At 41.7% G+C, this 24,326-nt stretch overlaps 1 protein-coding gene across 2 annotated transcripts in view; it reads left to right on the top strand.

Moving 5' to 3' along the window:
• ssh1a (slingshot protein phosphatase 1a) overlaps nt 1–24,326 on the top strand; it is a 62,617-nt gene that overhangs the window by 12,182 nt on the left and 26,109 nt on the right. The gene's annotated exons all lie outside the window — the stretch shown is intronic.

The raw sequence follows: 24,326 nt of genomic DNA, 5'->3' as shown, positions 1-24,326 counted from the left end.
GCTGAGGTGGGTGTGTTGGGTTGGGGAGCTGCAGGGCATTGGACCCCTAGGGGCAGGACAGGGTGACCCAGCTATATTGTGTACAAGTAAAAAGAACTCTACAGTACAGTGATATGAATTTATGGAGGGTGTACAGTTTCTGTTTGTTATTGTGTAGGTGTATGTGTGTTTTTATAAAACTTTTGTTTTCCAAACCTTTCCTTGAGACATAAAAAAAAGATGCAGAGGAAGTTGTTGGAGAGAGAGTGAGTTGAGTTATTGACTAGACTGGTGGGGGTCGGGCGTGCATGGGCGGTCTGGCTGAAATTTGATATGGAGGATCAAAGGTCTTCGTACTTTATTTGTAAGAGTTGTTAATTTGTTAGGCTATTGGTTAAAGGTGCAACCATATTGATTATTGAATTATCATGGATCTAGTTCAGTCTTATCAATCACTTAAACATATTTAATAATGATCTCTCACCTAGCTCGATGACTGGGTACTTTTGCTTGCTTTATGTTCTAAATAGAGACGCTAGAACGGCCATGGGTCATATTAGATTGCGTAGAAATGAAGGAAATTAGCTTTTGATGCCCCGGAAAATGGGAAGACCCCTCACCAAATTATGGGCCCCCCACTTCTAAAACCAAAGTTCTGCCCCTGCTATAATATGACATCAAAATTATTTTTTGCTTCAGGGCTGGGTTTTATTTGAATGTTACCAGCCACCAGCATGGCATTGTTTATTAATCTGAAACCGCTGCGAAGTTATTCCTCCTCGCGACTGAGATGCGCTAAACAGCCCTTGTTCACTTGGCCCCCTGAGCCATGGAGTAATTTAAATAGGGGGTGCAAATGTATATTTCTGCACCCCCACTTTTTTTTTTATAGAGTATTATCATAATCCATTGGATAATTTGTGTATGTTCACTTATTTTTTAAGTTAGTCTGTATTAAAAATATACAGTACCATTCAAAAGTTTGGACACACCTACTCATTCAAGGGTTTTTCTTTATTTTCACTTTTCTACATCGTAGAATAATATTAAAGACATCAAAACCATGAAATAACACACATGGAATCATGTAACCAAAAAAGTGTTAAACAAATCAAAATATATTTTAGATGCTTCAAAAGTAGCCACCCTTTGCCTTGACAGTTTTGCACACTCTTGGAATTCTCTCAACCAGCTTCATGAGGTTAATGCGTTAGTTGTGTTGTGACAAGGTAGTGGTGGTATACAGAAGATAGGCCTATTTGATAAAAGACCAAGTCCATATTATGGCAACAACAGCTAAAATAAGCAAAGAGAAACGACAGTCCATCATTACTTTAGGACATGAAGGTCAGTCAATGCGGAACATTTCAAGAACTTTGAAAGTTTCTTCAAGTGCAGTCGCAAAAACCATCAAGCGCTATGATGAAACTGGCTCTCATGAGGACCGCCACAGGAAAGGAAGACTCAGAGTTTTCTCTGCTGCAGAGAATAAGTTCATTCAGACTACCATCCTCAGCAATCGTCAATTAACTGCACCTAAGATTGCAGCCAAAATAATTGCTTCAGAGTTCAGGTAACAGACATATCTCCACATCAACTGTTCAGAGGAGATTGCGTGAATCAGGCCTTCATGGTCAAATTGCTGCAAAGAAACCACTACTAAAGGACACCAATAAGAAAAAGAGGCTTGCTTGGGCCAAGAAACATGAGCAATGGACATTAGACCGGTGGAAATCTGTCCTTTGGTCTAATTAGTCTAAATTTGATATTTTTGGTTCCAACCGCTGTGTCTTTGTGAGACAGAGTGGGTGAACGGATGATCTCCGCATGTGTGGTTCCCACTGTGAAGCATGGAGGATGAGGTGTAATGATTTGGGGGTGCTTTGATGGTAACACTGTCAGTGATTTATTTAGAATTCAAGGCACACATAACCAGCATGGCTACCACAGCATTCTGGAGAGATACACCATCCCATCTGGTTTGCGCTTAGTGGGACTATCATTTTGTTTTGATCCGAAACACACCAACAGGCTGTGTAAGGGCTATTTTACCAAGAAGGAGAGTGATGGAGTGCTGCATCAGATGACCTGGCCTCCACAATCACCGACCTTAACTCAATTGACATGGTTTGGGATGAGTTGGACAGCAGAGTGAAGGGAAAGCAGCCAACAAGTGCTCAGCATATGTTGTAACTCCTTCAGACTGCTGGAAAAGCATTCCAGATGACTACCTCATGAAGCTTGTTGAGATAATTTCAAGATTGTGCAAAACTGTCATCCAGGCAAAGGGTGGCTACTTTGAAGAATCTCAAATATAAAATATATTTTGATTTGTTTAACACTTTTCTTTGGTTACTACATGACTCCATATGTGTTATTTCATAGTTTTGATGTCTTCGCTATTATAATACAATGTAGAAAATAGTAAAAATAAAGAAAACTTTTGACTGGTACTGTATAAGTAGCCGTTGTCATTCTTCAGAGGTGAAACCTAAACATGCATTTCCTCTAGGACAGGAAATTAGATTTAAATAGTGGCATCAACTTCCTCTGGGGGCCTTTTAAGGCTTTGTCTTTGTCTATGAGTTCACTGTAGTAATATGGATCAGAGATGAGTGTTTCTTTCAGGTATTACAGGACCGAGTGACTGAATCATGTCAGAACTTGGGGATGACGTGGTGTTTGAGACGATTACAGGCAGAAGGCGATGAGCCTTTAAAGCGGAATCCTGCATTGAGCTTGTAAAGCTGAGTTTCCGGGGCTGGTTAAGAGAGAAAAGCTCAATGATGGATAGACTGATGAAATAGTATATATGCGTTGTTACTTTTTTACCTTTATTATTCTTTCTATTACAAACATTGAAGGTAAGAGCTTCTGCCGTTGAGACTTTAAAAGCGTCCCAAATATTATTGTCAAACTTGGAATTATGGATCTACTCCTCCTAAACCTGGAAAATGGATCATCCCTACCACCAAGGCAGACACATTTTTTTTTTTTTTATCTCTGAAGTTAAGTTGTTCTTTTGTTCTGAATTTATTATTTTATAAGCTTCACTAAAGTTGAATCTGTTTGGGGAGCTGTGCTCAGTTCTGATGTGTCCAGTGAAGCCTGCACTACCCATGTTGTACCCTTCTGGATTGGGAGAACCACTGACTCTTCAAATGGATGTCCTCTATCCACTATTTAGGAAATCTGCTATATTAGTTCATACAGTATATGGTCACTGTGTAAGTCATGGGTCACAGGTCAGACTTGCCTGCAGTCATTTCAAGGCAGCACACCACACCTCACCACTGCTAGCAATATCTCAGTTTCAATGGTCATGTGAGACTGTTTATAAAGGAGAAGGTAACTGAGAGTTGATACCCCAAACAGACTCTGAAAAATAGCCGTTGGCTTTTCCTTTGATCTCAGGCTCATACATATTAGTCAGGTATGTTTGTATCTATGTCCCATCTTTGTTCGCATCTGACTGACAAAGGAAGTCACAAATTAACTCTTGTTGGAATTTCAGGGTTTATTCATTACAGAAGAGACTGTATCTTGAACATTTATTGGTTTGAGCAGTCAATTTCCATGTCTTTATTTCAATCAAAAACTCACTGAAAGGATTTAGCCTAGTAAGAACCATTTAAACAATGTGTGTCACTAAACCAAAGTTGTTTTCCCCTTGTGAAGTAATCAGAGTTTCTAGTTCTGATTGGGTGTGAAGGGCAAGATGCACCACGAACCTGGAATACTTAATTTGACAGATTTTATATGAATGTAGAATCGGATGTTTAACTGAAGAGGGCACGATAACGCCTATTCCCCCTCAGGAGACTGAAAGGATTTGGCATGGGTCCTCAGATCCTGAAAAAAACTCTACAGCTGTACTATCGAGAGCATCAGGATGCTGGTTGCATTACTGCCTGGTATGACGACTGCTCGGCCTCTGATCGCAAGGCACTACAGAGAGTAGTGTGTATGACCCAGTACATCACTGGGCCCAAGCTTCCTGCCACCCAAGACTTCTATACCAGGCGGTGTCAGAGGAAGGCCCTAAAAATTGCAAAAAGCAGGAGAACGGGAAAAACGCTGGTTGACTTGGAAATATACAAGACGAACTGGCACAGAGAGACAGGAAACACAGGGATAAATACACAGGGGAAAACAAGTGACACCTGGAGGGGGTGGAGACAGTAAGGAGGACAGGTGAAAATGATCAGGGTGTGACATCTTACTATTTTTGTCCTCAATTCTTGTGCATGTGGGTCAAACATTAGTTTATTTTTTGTTTTAGCTGAAAACAGGATGCCTGAAAGAAGGCCATAGCTTCCTGCTCTACTGTGCCCCTTAACAAAGGGGGGAGCGTGGAGGAGTGGAGGCCGTCACCCGTCATACATAGTGAGAGATGTGGCTCTCTGGCTCCACAGATCAATAATCTTGGTCATTCATCACAAGGAGATTTACTGTTTACTGCATGAGGGCATGGAGTCAGAACAATCTGATTCTGCTGTGAAGTTCCACTGGTTTATTAGCCCTCACCCCCCATTAGTGACAAACCATCTCTGACCTGGAAACTATCAAACAGACGGAACACTGAGTGCGAGATGGAACTACACTGAACAAAAATATAAACGCAGCATGCAGAAATTTAAAAGATTTTTACTGAGTTTGAGTTCATATAAGGAAATCAATCAATTGAAATAAATTCATGACCCTGGGTCATGATCTATGGGTTTCACAGATTTCAAATGAAGCTTTGGGTAGCTGCGGGAATAGGGTTGAGGAGCGCATGCATCCAGAGTTTGGGCAAAATATCACCTGTCGCATAGCGAGAGCATGCTCCTCAAAAGTGGTTGACGTGTGAAACTAAACACGTGTTGTATTTATTTCTCACAACTGATGTTGCCTCTCCGGTATCATTGAAAAACGGACAGGCGGGAAAGCGTGGCCTTCATTTGCTATTTGAGTGCATATGGATCACATTTTTTTCCCCATGCCTCTTCCTGTCCATTTAATAATGGGCTATTCTAAATCTAAACTAATTTGACATAATTAGTAAAGATGAGATTACATTGAGAATAGTCTGATGGGTGAAAACATGATCGCTTGTTGAGAGAACAGCTGTTCAGCCTGAGGCAAGGAATGGAGTGCGAGCTTTTTTCTCTCGACTTTCTCAAATCATCAATAGCCTATAGCCATCATGCAGCCCAAATGTTTTGATTTGTAAGACATTCTACGGTTTGTATCGTTCACAACTGAAGTTACCAAGTAACTCCAAATCTAGCGTATAGGACCTGTTTCAAATGTTCACTTTTGCGCTTAGCCAATTCATACAGCCCACTTGCTCCGGAATGGGAAAAATATAATTTTCAATTTTATTCAATTGTTCTTACTATAAAACCATATAATATAAAATAATGGCATGGGATTTATAAGCATATCTTGTAAACTAAATGAAAAAGCCTATGGCATGGAGCATAGCCAGATAACATACAGTAGGCCAACTCAAAATACATGTTATTCATATCATAATGTTTCTTTAGACCTGACTAAAATAAATAATGGATTTGTGATGGCGTATATTAAATATAATTATTAGACTTTTTAAATGTACATGTTCCAAAGGTGCACATCAGCGGCTTGAATGCAGCTTGTATGCTTGGAGGCATGGAGATGCTAAACTTGTTAATTAACAGTCAAATCCCGTGAGACTGGCAGACTTTTGCATGACAATAACCGTCTGACAAAATGTAATGACCGCCACAGCTCCATACCACTTGTCAGGCATAGAGAACTGATAATGCGTACATGTTGGGATTGGTGTGGGTGGGGTTCCGTGGGTGGCTTTTAACCATTTCTTACCATGTTTTACTCATTGTTAGAAAAAAGTTAGATGTTAGGCACTATATCAGCGGTTTCCAAATGAGGGGTCGTGACCCCGTGTTGGTTTGCCTGATATGAAAATGGGGTCGTGGAATATTTCCAAAATCCTGAGATTTTTAAAATATTTTTTTTATGAAACCACGCACTATTGCAGAATCTTTTATATTACCTGCTGCAATTGATATGGTGAAAACAATGTATGGGGATGCAGAGGCACAGAAACTCACATCAATACTGTTGAACTAAGAATTTCGGCTATTGCTATCAATCAAGAGGAAACTCTGACTGAACAACTCAAACTCTCCAGCATATGCTCTTCAAATGGATGTTAGCTGTGAGGGCTGAGCTGCCCATGCATTGACTTTTGTTCGCAATACATGTCGGGGGATGCTATTCACCAGGACATATTGTTCTGTCTTACTATTCCCAAGTATGAATCGGCATATGGGATGTTGACTGTGCTGTGTGGCTATATTGATGAAAAACTGATTCTATATGGGATCGAATGGTGGGCTTTTGCACAGATGGCGCTCCGTCTGTCACGGGACGGCGGGCTGGCTGATCGAGCTGCCATGTGACCGAATGCTGCAGACAACGCACTCACGGGTCACTGCGGAGGAGTTTTGGTTCCTTACTCAAAGTGAATACCCTGTCTGCCTTTGAGCATTACTGCCGTGTTTAAAACAACTGGGAACTCGGAAATGTCCGACTTCAGTGCATTCAAAACAACAGGGAACTCTGAAAAAATTAGCTCCGACTGGGGAAAAATGCTTTTGAACGGTCATCCAACTCGGAATTCCAACTCAGGAACTCGGGCCTCTTTCTAGACTTTACGACCTGAAGATCACTGATGAGTTCTCAGTTGTCTTGAAAGCACCGTAATACTCATGGTAGGCTACTCTTCGCCAGCTCATATCTGTGTGAAGCTGGGTTCAGAGCTTTCGTCTGCATTAAAACCAAATATAGATTCAGGTTGGATGTAACAGCAGAGATGAGGTGCGCACTATCGACGATGCCCCCTGACTTTGAGAAGGTCCGATGTGACATGCATCATGCACACCCATCTCATTAGTGGGGGTGACATAAGATATATTATGTCAGACTAATTTGCAATTGACTACCTCCATTAAAAGTGTGTGATTGTGAGTTGAGAACACTATCAGAGGTACTGTTACATTTTTTTTTGATAACCCCAAATAAAAAAGTAAACTTTGGCTGTTCATTACATAATGTTTTTCACATGGGTGGTGGGGTCATAAGAATTTTCAGATGTTAAAATGGGGTTGTTGGCCAAAAACGTTTGGGAACCCCTGTACTATATATGTATTGAATATTTATATGAATCCTATAAATAAAAATGGCCAATTTGGGTGCAATCAATTTACTTAGTTTCTCAGAAATGTAATTATATCTCAACAAAGAATGTTGTAGGAATACTAATCTTATGTTTCTAACTACAGAATGATTTCAGATATATCTTAGATGGTGGGTGTCATGTCTTGCTGAAATGACTGGTTATGCAATTTTCAATTTTGGCACTCAAAGTGATGCACATACTCAGGAATGACATCGGTGAGATATGAGTTAAGGCCTGTCTTGCCTCCAGGTCTCATCGGTTCAGTATAGGACATAATACACTATATTACACAGCTTAAAGATATTCTCTGGTACTTTTGTATACAGTGCTTTTAGAAGGTATTCAGACCCCTTGACTTTTTCCACATTTTGTTACATTGCAGCCTTATTAAAAATTGATGAAATAAAAACAATTATTCAGCAATCTACACACAATGCCCCATAGTGACAAAACAAAAACAGGTTTTTGCACATTTTTTTTCTTCTTCAGAAAACCTTATTTACATAAGTATTCAGACCTTTTGCAATTAGACTCGAAATTGAGCTCAGGTGCATCCTGTTTCCAATGATCATCCGTGAGATGTTTCTATAACTTGATTGGAGTCCACCTGTTGTAAATTCAATTGATTGGATATGATTTGGAAAGGCACACACCTGTCTATATAAGGTCCCACAATTGACAGTGCATGTCAGAGCAAAATCCAAGCCATGAGGGCGACGGAATTGTCCGTAGAGCTCTGAGACAGGATTGTGTCGAGGCACAGATCTGGGGAAGGGTACCAAAAAATTTCTGCAGCATTGAAGGTCCCAAGAACACAGTGGTCACTCTGACAGAGCTCTGGAGGTTCTCTGTGGAGATGGGAGAACCTTCCAGAAGGACAACCATCTCTGCAGCACTCCACCAGCCAAGCATCTATGGTAGAGTGGCCAGACGGAAGCCACTCCTCAGTAAAAGACACATGATAGCCCGCTTGGAGTTTGCCAAAAGGCACCTAAAGACTCTGACTATGAGAAACAAGATTCTTTGGTCTGATGAAACCAAGTCTCAATGACATTAAGTGGCTCGGCCAGAGTCCGGACTCGAACATCTCTGGAGAGACCTGAAAATAGCTGTGCAGCAACGCTCCCCATCCAACCTGAGGATCTGCAGAGAATGGGAGAAACTCTCCAAATACAGGTGTGCCAAGCTTGTAGTGTCATACCCAAGGCTGGAATCACTGCCAAATAACTTCAACAAAGTACTGAGTAAAGGGTCTGAATACTTATGTAAATGAATACTGAATACTTATATATAAAAACCTGTTTTTGCTTTGTCATTATGGGGTGTTGTGTGAAGATTGATGAGGGGGAAGAAACTGTTTAATAAATTATACAATGAGGCTGTAACGTGAAAACCAAATGTGGAAAAAGTCAAAGGGTCTGAATATTTTCCAAAGGCACTGTACTTTTTAACCAGTAGTTCTGAAAGTAGCACAGACGAGTCAAAGTGGTCCCCGAAAATTGCGTTCTACCTCACAAATGCGCAGATGTGTGCACACGTCATTCTCTCTCTTGCTCTACTGTGTGTGCGTCTTGCTAGCTGTCACTCAAATGGTGAGGGACTGGAGTTCCATGGCTGAAACTCGAATTGCTAGGAAGCTGGCCCACATGGGGATAAATGTAGGGAAAATGGCTTCCAGAAAACAGTCACTTTTAAACTAGTGATTTCATGGCTAATTTAGGTAAGAAAGTAATTCTGCTCATAGACTATGTATGAACTGCACATTGACACATCCAGCCCAAAGCGGGAGGTTTTAAAAAAAAAAAAGACTTCCTAGCCGCCAAAGTACCGGAGCATGTCTTTAACTGCCCAAAAACCCTCTGCTTATGTAATGGTTAATGCAATGTATTGAGTTTTATTAGGCAGGTGGAGACATGAAATATTTTATTTTACGACTCAATCCACCACCTGACCTGTGAACATGTTTTACATAAAACATCTGGTCATCTATGTTCCTGGCATCTTTGTGTCGGTTCTATGTCTGAAGCATCCTAGAAGGGACCCAACAGAATCTTTGTGAAGTGTCCATGTTTCACAGTCTTTAACAAACAAACGGTGGGTTGTGGCCATTCCCTCTAGGGCTTGGTATTGTAGTTAGAACATGATGTTGTGTCTTTGATGGGCCACAACTCCTACAATGTCTTTAGAAAGTATTCACTGCCCTTGACGTTTTTCACATTTTGTTGTGTTACAGCCTCAATTTAAATTGAGATTTTGTGTCACTGGCCTACACACAATACTCCATAATGTGGAATTATGTTTTTCGAAATAAAAAATAAAAATGGAATGCTTAAATATCTTGAGTCATATTGTATTCCTTGTTTTGGAAAGCCAAAAGTTCAGGAATAAACATTTGCTTAAGAAGTCACGTAAGTTTTATGGACTCACTTTTAACTTGTTTTTTTGAATGACTACCTCATCTCTGTACCCCACACATACAATGATCTGTAAGGTCCCTCAGTAGAGCAGTGAAATTCGAACACAGATTCAACCACAAAGACCAGGGAGGTTTTCCAATACCTTGCAAAGAAGGGAACCTATTGGTAGATGGTAAAAAAAGCAGACATTTGAATGTCCCTTAGAGCATGGTGAGTTTTTTTAGCACTTTGGATGGTGTATCAATACATCTAGTCACCAGAAAGATACAGGTGTACCTTCCTAAATCAGTTGCCGGAGTGGATTGAAGCTACTCTGGGATTTCACCATGAGGCCAATGGTTACTTTAAAACAAGTGCAGAGTTTAATGGCTGTGTTAGGAGAAAATCTTAGTCCACAATACTAATCCAATTGACAGAGTGAAAATAAGTATTCCTGTACAGAATCAATGTATTCTAAGACATGCATCCTGTTTGGCCGTGTCAGTGGCACTGTATTGTCCTCAAAGCGGGCAAGACATCCTGGTCCGTGACGGGGCTGGTTTTCTTTTTGTAATCCGTGATTGACTGTAGACCCTGCCACATACCTCTTGTGTCTGAGCCGTTGAATTGAGATTCTACTTTGTCTCTATACTGACGCTTAGCTTGTTTGATTGCCTTGAGGAGGGAATAGTTACACTGTTTGTATTCGGTCATGTTTCCGGTCACCTTGCCCTGATTAAAAGCAGTGGTTCGCGCTTTCAGTTTCACGCGAATGCTGCCATCAATCCACGGTTTCTGGTTTGGGAATGTTTTAATCGTTGCTATGGGAACGACATCTTCAATGCACGTTCTAATGAACTCGCTCACCGAATCAGCGTATTCGTCAATGTTGTTGTCTTACGCAATACGAAACATATCCCAGTCCACGTGATGGAAGCAGTCTTGGAGTGTGGAATCAGATTGGTCGGACCAGCGTTGAACAGACCTCAGCGCGGGAGCTTCTTGTTTTAGTTTCTGTCTGTAGGCAGGGATCAACAAAATGGAGTCATGGTCAGCTTTTCCGAAAGGAGAGCGGGGCAGGGCCTTATATGCGTCGCGGAAGTTAGAATAGCAATGATCCAATGTTTTTCCAGCCCTGGTTGCGCAATCGATATGCTCGATAATCGACAATTTAGGGAGTCTTGTTTTCAGATTAGCCTTGTTAAAATCCCCAGCTGCAATGAATGCAGCCTCCGGATATACGGATTCCAGTTTGCAAAGAGTCAAATAGAGTTCGTTCAGAGCCAGCGATGTGTTTGCTTGGGGGGGAATATATACGGCTGTGATTATAATCGAAGAGAATTCCCTTGGTAGATAATGCGGTCGACATTTGATTGTGAGGAATTCTAAATCAGGTGAACAGAAGGACTTGAGTTCCTGTATGTCGTTGTGGCCACACCACGTCTCGTTAACCATGAAGCATACGCCCCCGCCCCTCTTCTTACCAGAAAGATGTTTGTTTCTGTCGGCGCAATGCGTGGAGAAACCAGCTGGCTGCACCGACTCCGATAGCGTCTCTCCAGTGAGCCATGTTTCCGTGAAGCAAAGAACGTTACAGTCTCTGATGTCCCTCTGGAATGCTACCCTTGCTCGGATTTCATCAACCTTGTTGTCAAGAGACTGGACATTGGCGAGAAGAATGCTAGGGAGTGGTGCACGATGTGCCCGTCTCCGGAGTCTGACCAGAAGAACGCTTCGTTTCCCCCTTTTATGAAGTCGTTTTTTTGGGTCGCCGGCTGGGATCCATTCCGTTGTCCTGGGTGAAAGGCAGAACACAGGATAATTTTGCACGCCCAATTTTTCAGTTTTTGATTTGTTAAAAAAGTTTGAAATATCCAATAAATGTCGTTCCACTTCATGATTGTGTCCCACTTGTTGTTGATTCTTCACAAAAAAATACAGTTTTATATCTTTATGTTTGAAGCCTGAAATGTGGCAAAAGGTCGCAAAGTTCAAGGGGGCCAAATACTTTCGCAAGGCACTGTACATACTACCGCAACACCGGTGACCCTGCACATTGACTCTGTACCGGTACACACTGTATATAGCCCCGCTATTGTTATTTACTGCTGCTCTTTAATTGTTTGTTATTCCTGCTTTCTGTTTTAATGCATTTTCTTAGAACTGCATTGTTTGTTAAGGACTTGTAAGTAAGCATTTCACTGTTATATTCAGCGCATGTGACAAATACCATTTGATTTGAGTTACAGTTTGACTTACATCTGCTTGAAAATCTAAGGCAAGACTTGAAAATGGTTGAAGATTGACAACTCAATGGACAGAGCTTGAAGAATTTTGAATAGAATAATGGGCAAATATTGTACAATCCAGATGTGCAAAACTCTTAAACTTACCCAGAAAGACTCAAAACCGTAATCACTGCCAAAGGTGATTCTTAGGTATTACATTTACATACAGTGCCTTGCAAAAGTATTCGGCCCCCTTGAACTTTGCGACCTTTTTCCATATTTCAGGCTTCAAACATAAAGATATAAAACTGTATTTTTTTGTGAAGAATCAACAGCAAGTGGGACACAATCATGAAGTGGAACGACATTTATTGGATATTTCAAACTTTTTTAACAAATCAAAAACTGAAAAATTGGGCGTGCAAAATTATTCAGCCCCTTTACTTTCAGTGCAGCAAACTCTCTCCAGAAGTTCAGTGAGGATCTCTGAATGATCCAATGTTGACCTAAATGACTAATGATGATAAATACAATCCACCTGTGTGTAATCAAGTCTCCGTATAAATGCACCTGCACTGTGATAGTCTCAGAGGTCCGTTAAAAGCGCAGAGAGCATCATGAAGAACAAGGAACACACCAGGCAGGTCCGAGATACTGTTGTGAAGAAGTTTAAAGCCGGATTTGGATACAAAAAGATTTCCCAAGCTTTAAACATCCCAAGGAGCACTGTGCAAGCGATAATATTGAAATGGAAGGAGTATCAGACCACTGCAAATCTACCAAGACCTGGCCGTCCCTCTAAACTTTCAGCTCATACAAGGAGAAGACTGATCAGAGATGCAGCCAAGAGGCCCATGATCACTCTGGATGAACTGCAGAGATCTACAGCTGAGGTGGGAGACTCTGTCCATAGGACAACAATCAGTCGTATATTGCACAAATCTGTCCTTTATGGAAGAGTGGCAAGAAGAAAGCCATTTCTTAAAGATATCCATAAAAAGTGTCGTTTAAAGTTTGCCACAGGCCACCTGGGAGACACACCAAACATGTGGAAGAAGGTGCTCTGGTCAGATTAAACCAAAATTGAACTTTTTGGCAACAATGCAAAACGTTATGTTTGGCGTAAAAGCAACACAGCTGAACACACCATCCCCACTGTCAAACATGGTGGTGGCAGCATCATGGTTTGGGCCTGCTTTTCTTCAGCAGGGACAGGGAAGATGGTTAAAATTGATGGGAAGATGGATGGAGCCAAATACAGGACCATTCTGGAAGAAAACCTGATGGAGTCTGCAAAAGACCTGAGACTGGGACGGAGATTTGTCTTCCAACAAGACAATGATCCAAAACATAAAGCAAAATCTACAATGGAATGGTTCAAAAATAAACATATCCAGGTGTTAGAATGGCCAAGTCAAAGTCCAGACCTGAATCCAATCGAGAATCTGTGGAAAGAACTGAAAACTGCTGTTCACAAATGCTCGCCATCCAACCTCACTGAGCTCGAGCTGTTTTGCAAGGAGGAATGGGAAAAAATGTCAGTCTCTCGATGTGCAAAACTGATAGAGACATACCCCAAGCAACTTAGAGCTGTAATCGCAGCAAAAGGTGGCGCTACAAAGTATTAACTTAAGGGGGCTGAATAATTTTGCACGCCCAAGTTTTCAGTTTTTGATTTGTTAAAAAAGTTTGAAATATCCAATAAATGTCGTTCCACTTCATGATTGTGTCCCACTTGTTGTTGATTCTTCACAAAAAAATACAGTTTTATATCTTTATGTTTGAAGCCTGAAATGTGGCAAATGGTCGCAAAGTTCAAGGGGGCCGAATACTTTCGCAAGGCACTGTATGTACATTTGATATATTTCTGTATTTCATTTTCAATAAATTAGCAAACATTTCTAAACATGTTTTCACTTTGTCGTTATGGGGTATTGTGTGTAGATGGGTGAGAAAAAACCTATTTAATCTATTTCGAATTCAGGCTGTAGTGCAATTTTTGTTTTAATAAGTCAAAGGGTATAAATAATTTCTGAAGGCATTGTACAAGATATTTGAAATGGGTTTAGGTTGGTCATAACAAAAAGTTTGGGCATCAAAACCACTGATGTAGGGCACCACTACTGCAGTTTTGCAATGGATGGGAGTGTATTAGCACTCGCTGCTCCCACCCTGCTGGACTTGATAAGGATGGCAAGACCAGGCCTTAGTGTAGCGGGCCAACATAAACACTGTAACATCCAGGTAGCAACGGCACTGTACCAACCAAAGATTTCACCAAACATACCAACAGGGTAGCAGAATGAGGCAAGAGCAAGTGTTTGAGGTTGAGAGGTGAGGTCTTCACTGGGAGTACATTTACTGAAACGTTGCACAAACGAGAGTGACAGTTTTATCTCACATATAGGAGAACTCCCGTCTGGCAAGTGTTATTTCACTCGGGTCTTGACTTGATGCAACATGCTGTGTTTGCTTACTTAGAAAATACCCTTATCTAGAGGGGTTTATGCAATTCAAATAAGTCAGCAAAGCATTTAGTTTGTGAACTTTGGGATTGTGGGCTGGGGCCCTGTGGTGGTTGGACAGATACTAAGAATTTTGATTTTGAGGTGTTTTTGTGTGCGTGAGTGTGTGCTGCCTATTAATAGGGAGCAGGCTGATGTCGTTGTTTCCTTTCCTTACAATCCATCTCCTCCAACTGACACCTGACTAGTTGAGGTTGTCCCCCTCAATACCCCCTACCTCCTACCACTTCTGTGGTGTCAGCGGGAAAACACCAATATCGGCTAGCCAGCCCTGAAAGGAGGCTTTACTTCCATTGTGCTGGTGTGTGCAGCAAGCCCTGGAGCCATGAATAACCCACCTGGCATGTAGTGACTCCCCCTCTGCAACCTCTCTGTGTGGAGAGTCCTCTTCAGAGTGTAAACACCTTGCAAATACCTGGTGATTCAGAGGAGATGATTACTGGCAGTTCAGACCGGTCCAACGTATCCTAGGCCCATCTGGCTGCATTAGTATTAATCGCCAGCAAAAAACTAATGTTCGGACAACTTTAGTGAACATTCCCTCAAGAGTGTCATTAGGTCATTAGCTAATGTTTTCATAGGAATGTTCCCATGATGTGCAAGGAATGTTTCGAAGAGACCGTTCTTTTAATGTCAATGGAACTTACCAAGAACGGGGTTACTATGTTCTCAGAACACAAAATATTAATGTTCTAGACACGTTAAATGAGAATGTTGCAAGAACATTCATGTGTCCAGTTTTATGTGGGTAAATAGAATATTCCATCAACTTTCAACCAAACATACACAGAATATGCTCAATAAAACAATTTCTTCAGCATACTTTTAACTGAGCTGAGAATGACTTCAAAGTGCGTTCACCATATTGCTTACGCCTATCATGTTGTTTCAGATCTACACAAGTATCTAGAGGTTTGTGGTTTCTTCTGGACAGGACCTAACTATATGGCTCAATAAGCACATGCTGTAAAGATACCCCTTATTGGGACAGTGGTTAGGGCGTTCGTCATTGGTGCTGGTGGCCTGGGTTCAAGATCCGCTAGGGGAGTCACACTACTCTCACTTTCTTAGCAATATACACTGAGTGTACACATCATTAGGAACACCTTCCTAATATTGAGTTGCACCCCTTTTGCCCTCAGAACGGCCTCAATTGGTCAGGGCCTGGACTTTACAAGAGGCAATGCATTCCACAGCAGGAGTTCCTAATGTTTTCAACACTCAGTGTAGACTAATGTCAATATTGCCGTTTTGAATTGTATTTTTCAGACATTTTGTTTATATGTAAATTTCACTTATAAATATTATTTATGCATCATAGTGTGTATACAGTCGTGGCCAAACGTTTTGAGAATGACACAAATATTAGTTTTCACAAAGTTTGCTGCTTCAGTGTCCTTAGATATTTTTTGTCAGATGTTACTATGGAATACTGAAGTATAATTACAAGCATTTCATAAGTGTCAAAGGCTTTTATTGACAATTACATGAAGTCGATGCAAAGAGTCAATATTTGCAGTGTTGACCCTTCTTTTTCAAGACCTCTGCAATCCACCCTGGCATGCTGTCAATTAACTTCTGGGCCACATCCTGACTGATGGCAGCCCATTCTTGCATAATCAATGCTTGGAGTTTGTCAGAATTTGTGGGGTTTTGTTTGTCCACCCGCCTCTTGAGGATTGACCACAAGTTCTCAATGGGATTAAGGTCTGGGGAGTTTCCTGGCCATGGACCCAAAATATTGATGTTTTGAGCCACTTAGTTATCACTTTTGCCTTATGGCAAGGTGCTCCATCATGCTGGAAAAGGCATTGTTCGTCACCAAACTGTTCCTGGATGGTTGGGAGAAGTTGCTCTCGGAGGATGTGTTGGTACCATTCTTTATTCATGGCTGTGTTCTTAGGTCAAAATTGTGAGTGAGCCCACTCCCTTGGCTGAGAAGCAACCCCACACATGAATGGTCTCAGGATGCTTTACTGTTGTCATGACACAGGACTGATGGTAGCGCTCACCTTGTCTTCTCCGGACAAGCTTTTTTTCCGGATGCCCCAAACAATCGGAAAGGGGATTCATCAGAGAAAATGACTTTACCCCAGTCCTCAGCAGTCCAATCCTTGTACCTTTTGCAGAATATCAGTCTGTCCTTGATGTATTTCCTGGATAGAAGTGCTATCTTTGCTGCCCTTCTTGACACCAGGCCATCCTCCAAAAGTCTTCGCCTCACTGTGCGTGCAGGTGCAATCACACCTGCCTGCTGCCATTCCTGAGCAAGCTCTGTACTGGTGGTGCCCCGATCCCGCAGCTGAATCAACTTTAGGAGACGGTCCTAGCGCTTGCTGGACTTTCTTGGGCGACTTGAAGCCTTCTTCACTTCAATTGAATCGCTGTCCTTGAAGTTATTGATGATCCGATAAATGGTTGATTTAGGTGCAATCTTACGGGCAGCAATATCCTTGCCTGTGAAGCCCTTTTTGTGCAAAGCAATGATGACGACACGTGTTTCCTTGCATGTTTGACAGAGGAAGAACAATGATTTCAAGCACCACCCTCCTTTTGAAGCTTCCAGTCTGTTATTTGAACTCAATCAGCATGACAGAGTGTTATCCAGCCTTGTCCTCGTCAACACTCACACCTGTGTTAACGAGAAAATCACTGACATGATGTCAGCTGGTCCTTTTGTGGCAGGGCTGAAATGCAGTGGAAATGTTTTTGGGGGATTCAGTTCATTTGCATGGCAAAGAGGGTCTTTGCAATTAATTGCAATTCATCTGATCACTCTTCATAACATTCTGGAGTATATGCAAATTGCCATCATACAAACTGAGGCAGCAGACTTTGAAAAGTAATATTTGTGTCATTCTCAAAACTTTTGGCCACGACTGTAGATTTATCCTCCCTGAATTTCTGGAACTTTGGCTACCAGCTTTGTTTCTTTGTGCACAATCTCTAGATGCTTTTTCAGGTTTGTGTTTCTGGATGATGAGATCAATGCAGCCTTTGCAGAATTTGCACTTGACAAAAATGTTGTTCTCTTTCTCCTCGATTAACAAACAATAATGGGAGCATTTCCACAAGGAAAAGGATAAGCGGGGTAAAAACACTTTACGATAGATAGCCTATTGGAAACGGGTTAGCCTACAGCATGAATTCCGTTAACATGAGCTTTAAAAAATATATATAACACGCTGATAGAGAGATGCTTCTGAAGGTAATATACACTTTGTCTAAACATCAGACCTTTACCATCGTTACTCTATAAATCGTCAGTCTGACCGAAGTCGCCCTAAGAAAGATGCAGTAGTCTCTACAAGCCAGAATGTTGAATAAAAAGTATTCAGACCCCTTGACTTTTTCCAAATTTTGTTACGTTACTGCCTTATTCTAAAATGGATAAAATATTTTTTCCCCCTCATCTATCTACATGCAATACCCCATAATGACAAAGCCATAACAGGTTTTACCATTTTTTTTTCTAATTTATTAAAAATAAAAAAACTGAAATATCACATTTACATAAGTATTCAGACCCTTTACTCAGTACTTTGTTGAAGCACCTTTGGCAGCGATTACAGCCTCGAGTCTTCTTGGCTATGACGCTACAAGCTTGGCACACCTGTATTTGGGGAGTTTTTATCCCATTCTTCTCTGTAGATCCTCCTAAGGCTCTGTCAGGTTGGATTGGGAGCGTGCGTCGCTGCACAGCTATTTCTTAGCCTTTCCAGGCTGTCATGTGCCTTTTACTGAGGAGTGGCTTCGATCTTGCCACTCTACCATAAAGGCCTTATTTGATGGAGTGCTGCAGAGATGATTGTCCTTCTAGAAGGTTCTCCCATCTCCACAGAGGAGCTCTGTCAGAGTGACTTTATATATGTGGGACCTTATATAGACAGGTGTGTGCCTTTCCAAATCATGTCCTGTTCATTTGAATTTACCACAGGTGGACTCCAATCAAGTTGTAGAAACATCTCAAGGATGATCAATGGAAACAGGATGCACCTGAGTTAAATGTCGAGTCTCATAGCAAGGGGTCTGAATACTTATGTAATATTTCAGTTGTATTTTTTTTGCATTTTAAAAAAACCTGTTTTCGCTTAGTCCTTTTTGTGTGTAGATTAAGATTAAATTGTTTTAATCAATTTTAGAGTAAGGCGTAACACGTAACAAAGTGTGGAAAAAGTCAAGGGGTCTGATTACTTTCCTAATGCACTGTATACTAAAATCGTGGAAATCAATCAATCCGCCATCATTAACAAAATGGAAAAATCGAATTATTTTTTATTGAAATAGTATGGGCGGCGAGAAAACAAATGATTACAATTTAAGGCCAAGTGGCAAACAATAATGCAGGCACTAGGGATGCGGGTGTGAGCATGTGGATCTGGGCAGATGTAGTTATTGTTTGGGTCTGTAAGTTGTTCGTATGTATAAGTTTGTATGTGGAGTAATAAATTAAAAAAGGGCGGAGGGATTTTTTTTTTTAAGGAACAAATAAAGACACGGACACAAGAATGTTCTTGCAACGTTCTGATGAAACGTGTCTATAACGTCAATATGTTATATTCTGAGAACATTGCAATCGTGTTCTGTGTATGTTTGATGTGACGTTGATGGAATATTCTCCTAATTCTCAGAGAATTGGACACATTAATGTTCTTTCAGATTCCCATAAAACCCAGCTGCAACATTTATGGTGTATATTCTGAGAAAATTGTAACCAATTTCTGCTTGAAATTAAGGGAATGTTCTCCTAAGTAACACCAAAACATGCAAAAAAAAGTTATCAGAAGGTTTTCCCCCTTACTAATGAATAACTGGACACTCAAACATTAGGAGAACATTACGTGTAATGTTACAAATACATTCTCTCTCCTTAGAATTGTTAGCTGGGTGCCCAGTCACATGGTTTAGGCCTGTGTTCTCCCTGTACTAAAGCTGTCCTCACTGGGCTGGTGACAGCACCACCTTCGGCTAATCCTTTCACTATTCCTGAAAATATCGATCACATGAGTTTTCCAGGAGTTTTGAAGGAGTTTTCCGGCTAGAGGTCGGTTTACTAGCTAGTAACCTGTTGGCTAGGTATTTAAATTTAACAAAAAAAATGTAACCTTTATTTATCTAGGCAAGTCAGTTAACAACAAGTTCTTATTTATAATGACTGCCTATCCTGGCCAAACCCTAACCCGGTCAACGCTGGGCCAATTGTGCACTGCCCTATGGGACTCCCAATCACGGTCGGTTGTGATACAGCCTGGAATCGAACCAGGGTCTGTAGTGACACCTCTAGCACTGAGATGCAGTGCCTTAGACCGCTGCGCCACTCGGCAGCCAACAGAGTTCTTCCTGTTGACGAGGAGATGGTGTTTTTTTAAAAATCTGTGTCCTAGAGCTCCTGCCTTTGTCGATGCCAGCAAATCCTCTCAGATGAGTTGAATGACGAGTGAGTGTGTGCGTATGTATGTGTGTGTTGGAGAAAAGAGGAGTCACACCATAACATAGGCCTAATACATACTCAACTCTTTCTAAAGTTCTCCCTTCCTAACCCCCAGTTCCACCCTGATCCATATATGACACAAGTGTGGAGTGCCTAACAATAACACTGTGTGGGACAGATGGGAACGGGAGTGTGTGACAGGCGGCAGTGGCCAGTCTTAAAGGAGGGAGATGGGTTTGTCCCTCCCCTGAGGTTAATGGGATTTGTGCAGAGCTGTGTGTGCCAGGCTCGCTGCCCTCCCCGTCCATGCTTGGTCCAGCTGAGTTCCCTGGCAGCGCTGGCTTGGAGTCAGTTGATTTGTTGGGTGGCATGCAACCTGCTAGCTAAGGAGATCAAGACATATATATTTATTTTTTGCAATTGAACAAGAAGCTTTGCTTGTCCCAGAGAAGGGAAGAAAGAAAGCCATTCTCTGAGGTGTTGGAGAGCAGGTTTCTGTTGGACAGCGGTATAAGATCCTGGATGAGGACCTTATTTTCCCCTGCTGAAGTGGAAACCTGTTGCTCTGCAGCTGAGAACTAGGACAGACACATTGTTTGGTGGTCTTCTTAGAATTGAATTGATTAAATAAGGATAGATTTCATGCCGGGGAAGAATTGATGCTGAGAAAAGAGGTAGTCCAACATCTGACATCCTCTTTAGTCGTTTATTTGTGCGTACGTTTGAGTCTGTGAGTTGGAATGTGTGTGAGAAATGAGGAGGTTTGATTGTGTGATAGTCTGAGTCTTTAAGAGAGTGCGCGAGAGAGGGCGAGCGAGAGAGATAGGAATTTGATTTTGTGATCGTGTGAGAGCGAGTGAGGGAGGCAGAAGGACACAAGCCTCTGCCTGCGGGTGGAGACAGTGCGCAGCAGCAAGTCTTCTTAGGCAGGAGCACTCTGACTTGGCTTGTCTTCACTGCTTTACTCAGTGCTACTACAGAGCAGCAGGCAGCCGCCTACCTACATCTCACAGAAGAGACCGGACTAAGTAAGTCTGTCACCCAGGGTTTGGGTCAGGCCGTGACGCGATCTCTCTCTTTACATGACTTTACTCCAACTCTGTTTCTTGGATCTAAAGACAAGGGCTGCTTAGCAGACGGGAGAGGCTAGAGATTTCTCTGGCCGGTCAACAGAATGCGTCTGGTGGTGGAGTCCCCTCAGTAGGTTATGCTAAAGATGCTGCCCTATTTTGTTGAGAACGCCGTGCTGACCCAGAGTGAGATATGCTGCATGTGAGTTTAGCAGAGTGCTTCTGTGTGGAGTGGGTGGGGACTTCTAAACCGTTCCCTCCATAGATGTAGTGTGTGATCTACAAGAATAGAAATGCTATAAGATGAACTGTGTGCCTGTGTGGCTCTAAGACAGGAGTGCACCCAGTGCTTCTTAGTTGTGTAGAATGTATGGATGTGTACGACTGGTAACTCAGTGGTGTACAAATGCATTCGGAAGGCTACTGGGATGTTATTGTGTACTTACACAATCTGTCCTAAATAATCTGAACAATACCTGCTAACTTGCCCATCCATCTTAAATGTTACACTCCCCTGTGTATGTATTTGGACCTAATGATCACTACATACAGCTTGTGACTCTACAAATGTGGATATTTTTACAGCTTGTTTTGGTTGTTTCGGATGATGTTTTTCCCAATAGGAAGTGAATGGTGAATAATGGGTTGTGTAATATGAGTCATATTTATTCTTTCTGAACACTTCTACAGTAATGTGGATGCTACCATGATTGTGAATAACCATGAATGAATTGTGAATGATGATGAGTGTGAAGGTTAAAGCGGAACAAAGATCATAAACCGCCCTTGGTAATGTGAGAGGTTAGCATGTTTTGTTGTAGTCTCTAACTTCCTCAATCATCATTATTCAATATGTTTTTCTTTAATAGTGCCATTACATTATCAGGATTAATTTAGAAGTGTTCAGAAACATCTTATCTACTCACTTTGAAAGAAAATGACTCCAGTCATCATTCACCATTCGGTTCTTATTGGGCAAAACATAACCCAAAACAAACTGCAAATGGATCCAATGAGTTTGTAGAGTCACAAACTTGATGTAGTCATTGCGTGCAAGGAATATGGGACCAAATACTAAACTTTTGACTACTTTAATACTATGAATACATTTGTCCAAACACTTATGACTTCAAGTGGGGGGACTAGATGTATAAAGTGTTTTAATTTCTAAACGGTAAAACATATGTTTGAAAATACCATTAAAAAAAGGTGACATTCTGTACTGTCTCCTCATATGACACATTTCATCTCAATTCCAAAAAATGCTGGAGTATAGATCCAAATGTAATGTTTTTGCTCCACTGTCCAAGTACACACAGTGGGGAATGTATATAGTCTAGCTACTGGCTTGAAACGTCCCTAGATGAACGGAAGAGCAATCATGGGATCAAGTTAATGCGCATAACAAACCTGATACTAAAAGTAGTCATACACTTGTGATTGTATGAATTCTGCTCATTCAGAGTGAAGAGCCTGTCTTCTTTTCTCTCCCAGAAGAATAGGTAGGCCTACTCTATAATCATAAGGGATCATTGAGGCTATTTGGCAAGCCTCTCTATCGTTGTCTTTGTGTGCCGTGATAGCAGATATATTTTTAGTCCTGGTGTTAGTGGAGAGGCTGATAGCAGGGTGGGTGCCGGAGGACTTGAGACACCAGAGTAGAGCAGAACAGAAGCTAGTTAATTTGACTGTCTGAGTATAGATGCTGGTGATTTACATGGCAGGAAAGGAGAGGACGGTTCAAATTCAACACATCCTCCGGTTGGTTTCTCACTGTGGTTTACGCATGCAGCATATTTCAATGGATCATACAGCATTGTATTTGTAGATTAAACTTTTATTTTGTTTTCTAGTAGGAGAGAAATACCGTATGTTTTCAATTCTATAATAGATTGATGTCCTGCCGAGAAATCACAGGTAATGCTGAAGGCAGCTCAAAGTGGTAAACTAGATGGAGGTGGAATTCATGGTTATTTGATGGGGAGTATCTCTAGTGGCTTACCCACAATGTAACTGCATATACAGAGTGACATGATGTTTGACGGAGGTTCTCCATTTCTTCCTGTAGACTTGGCTAGCTGCAGTTCTACCTCATATTCATCATTCCCTGACAGGAGTCTCCACACCGCCCCATACATTTTAAAAACAGGGAGAAAATAGGAGAGAAACAAAAGTCCAAAGTGAAACAAAGGATCTTGTGATTAGTGGCCGGCCACCCCCATGGGCCTGTCACTGTGGAACTTTGTCTCTCTGGTCGGGGGGGGGGGGGGGGGGGGGTAATTTTAGTGTGACGGCGGCACAAAGCAGAGCCTGTTGTTTCGGCGTTATTGTATGCTTGGGCCAGGCCTCTTCCTCCTCTGGCCTGGACACAGGAAGTCCAGTCAGGGACAGACAATGAAGGAGGGGGGTGGTGGACTGACTCAGGGATGGTTCTTGACCCTCACAGGGCTTAAATATGTGACCCCTGAATGTTTAGGCTAACCCCCTTTTCAACCAGACTTTTGTCATCAGCACAACCTATGGCATTTATTGTCTCACCTGAAATACTGGTTTAGACATTTAATAGTAGTTAGGCTTTGGTGTTGTCTAGTTTTCCTGTTAGGTGTTTCTTTTGTTCCTGTCTCTCATCACACCTGTACTTTCCAATGACATGCTGGTTTGCTAGACTGCACAAACAGGGTACATTGGGTATGTGTTCCGCCCTTCTGTCAGGTGGATTTATGAGCCTGGAGAGAGACTCATTCTGAAAGCACAGTGAAAAGGATTAATTGGAGCTGGCATGGAGAACAGCTTCAGCCCCACTTTGTCTTTCACCATCACCATTCTATATTCATTGTCACCTGCAGATTTCTTAGGAAGTCAACGAGAGGTTTGACATATAGCCGAGACAGATGAGACATATATAAATGCTGTGTGTAGCCCCCGAGGAATGCATTACAAAATACTGCAGCTAATTATTCAAGCTGTTTTGCATTTGTCTGGGCCAGCAGAGACCTGCCAGATCCCATCAGGATGCAGCAGCTTATGCAGGGGAAAAAGGCCAGATAAGCATTCAGGATCAAAGCTTGATTCATAGCTGCTGTAGGTTGAGGCTCCGGCTCCCTCTCAAACCTGTCTTACAGCTGGACTTTTCCTATTTGGTTTAGCGGCAGAAATAGTGGCAGCCAACACCCAAGATTTATCCTCATCTCAGTACCTGTCTGTGCCTCCTGACCTGAAGCCAAATATTAAACACTCTCTGGTCCCAAATATGACTTACCTAATCTATTTATCTTCATTCCCTCTAACATAGGGCTGTAAAAAGTGTAAGGGTTCTGTAACAGAACTGGAACAGTTTACACAGTGCTGAACTGTGAGTGACCATGTGGCTCAGTCTGCCCAGATTGTTGCTTGTATTTCATTAACCTTTGACTATTAGATGTTCTTATAGGCACTTTAGTATTGCCAGTGTAACAGTAAGGCTTCCGTC

This window comes from Oncorhynchus mykiss, chromosome 6, assembly GCF_013265735.2.
Source record: "Oncorhynchus mykiss isolate Arlee chromosome 6, USDA_OmykA_1.1, whole genome shotgun sequence".
Lineage (NCBI taxonomy): Eukaryota > Metazoa > Chordata > Actinopteri > Salmoniformes > Salmonidae > Oncorhynchus > Oncorhynchus mykiss.
The sequence above is the reverse complement of the archived record's forward strand: the minus strand, read 5'-3'. Positions and strand labels throughout refer to the sequence as shown.